Source organism: Otolemur garnettii, unplaced genomic scaffold (genome assembly GCF_000181295.1).
Source record: "Otolemur garnettii isolate 467f Iridium unplaced genomic scaffold, OtoGar3 scaffold00096, whole genome shotgun sequence".
NCBI lineage: Eukaryota > Metazoa > Chordata > Mammalia > Primates > Galagidae > Otolemur > Otolemur garnettii.
In genome coordinates, this window is record NW_003852491.1 from 7,803,370 (window position 1) to 7,809,571 (window position 6,202).

A 6,202-nucleotide genomic window follows, 5' to 3' on the forward strand; every position below is an offset into this window, starting at 1 on the left:
GGGGGCAGTCACGGAGATGCTGGGATGGCCTGCGGGGTGGGGTGGAACCGCAGAAAGAGAGGTAAAGGAATGAATTAAGGGAATAACCTGGGGAGAGATGATGTTGATCCCTTTACTTAGAAGATATAGATAGATTTTGGTTTTTGTCTATGTGTTTCTGTGTGAGCCTGCGCACGGCCCCCTTGGTGTGTGTGTCCCTGTAGGAGGTTCTTTGGACACTGGAAATAGCAAGACTGACCCTCCGTGGGTTTTTTTGTTTTTTTGTTTGTTTGTTTGATGCAGAGTCTGCCAAGCCCTTGCTGAGGACATGGGGGGCTTGTTTCACAGAGCCTTCCCCACTCTGTATGCTTTCCCCCACCTCAGCTGTGCTTGGTCTCAGAGCTCTGCTTGTCTACCTCTCCGGACAGGGTACTTCCTACCCCTCAAGACCTCCTGCCCCATCTTTACATGGCTCTATTAAAAATAAAATTCATCCTTATTGGAAGGGTAAATCTGGGACCACTGAGGGTCCAAGTCACCCTGCATCCCCCCCTTAATGCCCACCTCCCCTCTCCCCACCTCCACACCTTAACATCACATCAGTTATGAGGCTTTGGTCCCCAACAGGTTAGGCCTTGACTCTGCTTTTGCCAACTACCCGGTAATGTCGTTGATAGCAAGACCATGGAGCACTTATCAGGCCTTATCATCCGTGATCTTTTAGTGGCATTTGACCCTGATGACCTCTCTCTTCTTGAAACCCTCCCCTCCTTGGCTCTCTGCCTACCTCCTGCTTTCTATCCCCTGCTGCCCCCAACCTCTGGATGTTGTTTCCCAGCCTTTGTCCAGCCCTCTGGTTCTCACACAATCCCTAGACCTCAGGGTCCCCTGGGCTCCATGCCAGGTTCTCATCTCTCTTTACCTGTACCTTTCTGCATTTACCTGCCCCAGTACCCACATCTATCCCTGCAAGCCAGATCTTCTCCTCAAAGGCAGCACCTACTATGTGTCTAAGCGCTGAGCTGGGCCCCAAGAATACAGAGACAAAAGATGCTATCAGAGTCATGAGTAGATCCACAACTGTAGTGAGCAAGGTCAGGGTTTTGATACGGGAGCCTCGGAGACAATGACCTTGCCTACCCAAAGTGGTCCTTCCTGTGTTCTCTGCCAGAGATGGCATGTCCATCCACCCAGCACTCAAAGCAGATGGAAAGCTGTCCTCCACTCTCTTCCCTATCATAACAATGCCAAAATGTTCTGAGCATCCACTGTGTCCCACTCAAGATGCTGGTACCTTCTATAAACCTTCCAACCTCATTATCCCAAGCATACAAATCAGGAAACTGAGGCTTTGAACGGTTAAGTAACATCCAAGTACACAAAGTTAATTAAGGGCAGGGCTGGGGCTCTTGTTTGCATTTTTTGTTTTTTGTGTTTTGTTTTTTTTTTTTGAGACAGAATCTCGCTATGTCAGCCTCGGTAGAGTGCTGTGGCATCACAGCTCACAGCAACCTCACATGCTTGGGCTTAAGCAATTCTCTTGCTTCAGTCACCCAAGTAGCTGGGATTACAGGTGCCTACCACAATGCCTGGCTATTTTTTTTATTGTCACTGTTGTTTAGCAGGCCAGGGCTGGATTCGAACCCACCAGTCCCTAACCAGTAACCGGTGCCCTAACCTTTTTTTGTTGTTGAGCCTTTTTTTTTCTTGAGACAGAGTCTCATGTTGTCACCCTTGGTTGAGTGCTATGGTGTCATTGCTCACAGCAACCTCAAATTCTTGGGCTCAAGAGATTCTTTTGCCTCAGTCTCCCAAGTAGCTGGGATTACAGGTACCCACCACAACTCCCGGCTATTTTTAGAGATGAGGTCTCGTTCTGGCACAGGCTGGTCTCAAACCTGTGAGCTCAAGCAGTCTACTGGCCTCAGTTTCCCAGCGTGCTAGGATTATAGCACAGGTCTTCCCTGGTTTTCCCACTGGAAGCCCCTTTCCATCATGTCTATCTTCCTCCATAGACCCCAGTATGACTGTCCCCCAAACTAATGTAATAATGTCGGTCCCCTCCACCAACACTTCCAACATGGCTTCCTGTGTTACACTCAAAAGCCTGCTCTGGCCTTTGAACCCACCATTATCTCCTTTTCCTGCCCCTTCCTTCTTGTGCCATGGACTCCAGACCTTCATCACTCTAAGGAATCACGGACTCCAAACCCCTCTGGGTCTTTCATTGTGTGTTTCCTCTATCCAGAATACTGTTCAGCCCCTTCTCTGTATTAGTCAGACTTTTTATCCTTAAGGCTCGTTCAAGCCTCTCACTGGAGTCCCGGCAGATGCCCTCACTAGATGTGGGCTGAGTCTGCTTCTCCACTAGCCAGCCTTGGCCTGCCTTATGTCTGCTTCTTTCCATCCACCAACACAGATCAAGCACAAAGTAGATGCTCACTAAAAATTTGAATGAATGGATGAATGCCACATTCCCTTGCATCTTTACCCAGGCATAAAGACAAAGAAGTGAAGGAATGAGGGACAGGTGCACAACTTTTTTTTTTTTTTTTGCAGTTTTTGGCTGGGGCTGGGTTTGAACCCGTCACCTCCGGCATATGGGGCTGGCGCCCTACTCCTTTGAGCCACAGGCGCTGCCCAAGGTGCACACTTGAATCTGGCTACAGCTCTAATGATGGAGGTACACATGATGTGATGACAATGCTAATTCCTCTCATTGCTCAGTGATTTTGAGCTCATCACATCCACAATCACTCAAAATCTACCCACTATAAAGTGAGTCTCCTATCGTGCACCAGATACCTATGCAGCAGTTGCTCTTTTTGTTTGTTTGTTTTTTAAGAGATGGAGTCTTGCTCTGTTACCTACACTGGAGAAAAGTTATCCTATCACAGCTCACTGCAGCCTCAAACTCCTGGGCGGAAGTGACTCTCCTACCTCAGGCTCCTGAGTAGCTGACACTACAGGTACATGCCACTATGGCTGGCCCTAGTGGCCTATTTTTTTTTTTTTTTTTTTTAGACAGAGTCTCACTTTATCGCCTTCAGTAGAGTGCTGTGGTGTCACAGCTCACAGCAACCTCCAGCAACCTCCAACACTTGGGCTTAGGCGATTCTCTTGCCTCAGTCTCCCGAGTAGCTGGGATATATATACAGGCACCTGTGGCTCAGTGAGTAGGGCACCGGCCCCATATACCAAGGGTGGCAGGTTCAAACCCAGCCCTGGCCAAACTGCAACAACAAATATATATATTTCCAGGCCAGGCCCTGCTCAGAAAACTTCCCTGGCTCCCTACTGCTCATGAGATAAAGCCCCAACTTCCTAACCTGGCTTTCCATTTTAGTATGCCATCCCTCATGCACCCTCTTGTTCCAGTCCCAAGTTATTTTTTGCATTTTTCTACCTCCATGCCTTTCTTTATGTTGTTCATGTCCCCTGGAACACCATTCCCTCTCATATCCCCAAGACAAATTCCTATTCTTCCTTCAAAGTGTAGCTGTTGGACTCTCCTGAAGCTGGAGAGAAAGCTTATTAAGTGTACAGGTTCCCAGGCCTCTTTCCTGGAAATTCTGATTCAGTACATCAGGCTTGGGGCCCAGGAACCTGAGTTTTTAGTAATAACATCTGGCAATTCTTATTGTCAGTCAAGCTTGGGAATTACAATGTATTAGGTAGACCAGGTAAGTTATGCTATGTAACAAACATCCCCCCAAATTTCAGTGATACAATTAAGGTTTATATTTGCAGGGGGTTTGGGTTACTTCCTAGAGCATCTGCCCTTAAGGAAGACTCAGTGCTTCTAGGGGAGAAATTTATATATAGCTTATCAACCTGCTGGGCTCTGAGTTCCTCTTGTTCTCAGATCCCATGTGATTAATCTCTGCCTCCCCATGGCACCTGGCACAGGACCTATCACATCTGCTGGGCTCAGAAGCAAAAGAATGAACACTCATTTGACCTACTCTCCCTATTAACCAATAAGTATTTATCCAGGCTCTACTCTTTGTGCCAGAATTATGCTCTGGTGCTAGATACAGATGTAGCAGTGAGCAAAGCAAATATTAATCTGGTCCTCATGGGGCCAGTTACTTTACTTAGCTTTTCTAAGTTTCCAAATCTGTAAAATGGCTCGAATATCTACTCCTCAAACATGGTGTGAGAATTTAATGAGGAATGAGCAAGGAGGCCATTTGTAACCTGAAATATTAACTTAAGCAGACATGAAAGAACTGTTACTCTGGGATGTGTGTACCCCTTCCTGCTCTTCCACCCCTTACATCCAGTTTTCATGTTTTATTTGTTCGACCCCTGGAATTCACTCACACATTCCTGTCCTCACTATTTCTGCTGCCAATCATGAATCTATAAGGTGAATATAAAGTTAATAACTTTATTTATTTATTTATTTATTTTTAAGATGGAGCCTCAAGCTATCCCCCTGGGTAGAGTGCCATGGCATCACAGCTCACAGCAACCTCCAACTCCTGGGCTCAAGCGAGTCTCCTGCCTCAGCCTCCCAAGTAGCTGGGACCACAGGCGCCCGCCACAACGCCCGGCCATTTTTTGGTTGCAGCCATCATTGTTGTTTGGCGGGCCCGGGCTGGGGATTTGAACCCGCCACCTTAGGTGTATGTGGCTGGCGCCTTAGCCGCTTGAGCCACAGGCGCCGAGCCAAAGTTAATAACTTTAATAATGATTATGGTAATAGCTAATTTTTATACAATGCTTATCATGTACCAAGCTCTGTGTTAAGTGTTTTATATGTATTAAATAATTTAATATCACAGTAACCATTTGAGGTTATTGCTATTATTATCTCCATTTATAGATAGGGAATTGAAGTACAAAGAGTTTAAGTAACTTGCTTAGGGCAGAAACAGGGATCTAATCCAGACAGAAATCCTGGACTATCAAACCTTCTTCTCCTTAGGCTGTGGCAGGAGGATTGCTTGAGTCCAAGACCAGCCTGTCTCTACCAAAAAAAGAAAAAATCGGCCAGATATGGTGAAATGTACCTATAGTCCCAGTTACTTGGGAGGTTGGGGCAAGACAATCACTTGATCCCAGGAGTTTGAGGTTGCAGTGAGCTATGATGAGGCCACTTTCTTTTGGTCAACTGATCTCTGCCTCCCAGGGGGCTCTTTTCTAGCCCTTTGCTCTGCCAAAACCAGAGTCAACATCACGCAGCAGAGACCAGATCATGACAATGCCTGTACAGATATAATTTAGGACAACTGATGTCCTTAAAATACTGACTTTTCCTATCCATTTACATGGTACATCTATCCATTAATTTAGAACTTCTTTTAAGTCTCTCTCTCTCTCTTTTTTTTTTTTTGAGACAGAGTCTCACTTTATCGCCCTTGGTAGAGTGCCATGACGTTATAGCTCACAACAACCTCCAGCTTTTGAGCTTAGGTGATTCTCTTGCCTCAGCCTCCAGAGTAGCTGGGTCTACAGGCACCCGCCACAACACCGGATGTTTTTGTTGTTGTTGTTGCAGTTTGGGGCCAGCTCAAACCCACCACCCTCGGTATATAGGGTCAGCGCCCTACCCACTGAGCCACAGGCGCTGCCCAAGTCTCTCTCTTTTTTTTTTGAGACAGAGTCTTACTATGTTGCCCTAGGGAAAGTGCTGTGACATCACAGCTTACAACAACCTCCAACTCTTGGGCTTAAGTGATTCTCTTGCCTCAGCTTCCCAAGTAGCTGGGACTACAGGCACCCACCACAACACCTGGCTATATTTTTGTTGCAGTTGTCATTATTGTTTAGTTGGCCTGGACTGGGTTCGAACCCACCAGGCTGAGTGCATGTGGCCAGCACTGTAATCACTGTGCTACGGGCACCAAGCTGGGACTTCCTTTAAGTCTTTCAATAAAGTTAAATTTTTTTCTCTCATAAAGGATATTAATATGTTTTAAAAGATTTATTCTAAGGTACTATAGATTTCCATAAATAGTGTTTTTACATTTCTTAAGAGTTTGTTGCTCTTATTTATAAAGGCAATTTCTCTTAAGATCTTTTTCTTACTCCAGCAAACTTGCTTTAACCAGACCCAGAGACCAGGAGTGATCTAGGATCCTCCTCCCTCAGCACCCCTTCTAATCTGCAATCGTGTCTGACAGACTCAATCTCTTTAATGTATGTTACATCCCTACCTGCAGACCTCAGTGTAGATAAAGAGATTTTTGACCTGAGTGATTCTTTTTTTTTTTTT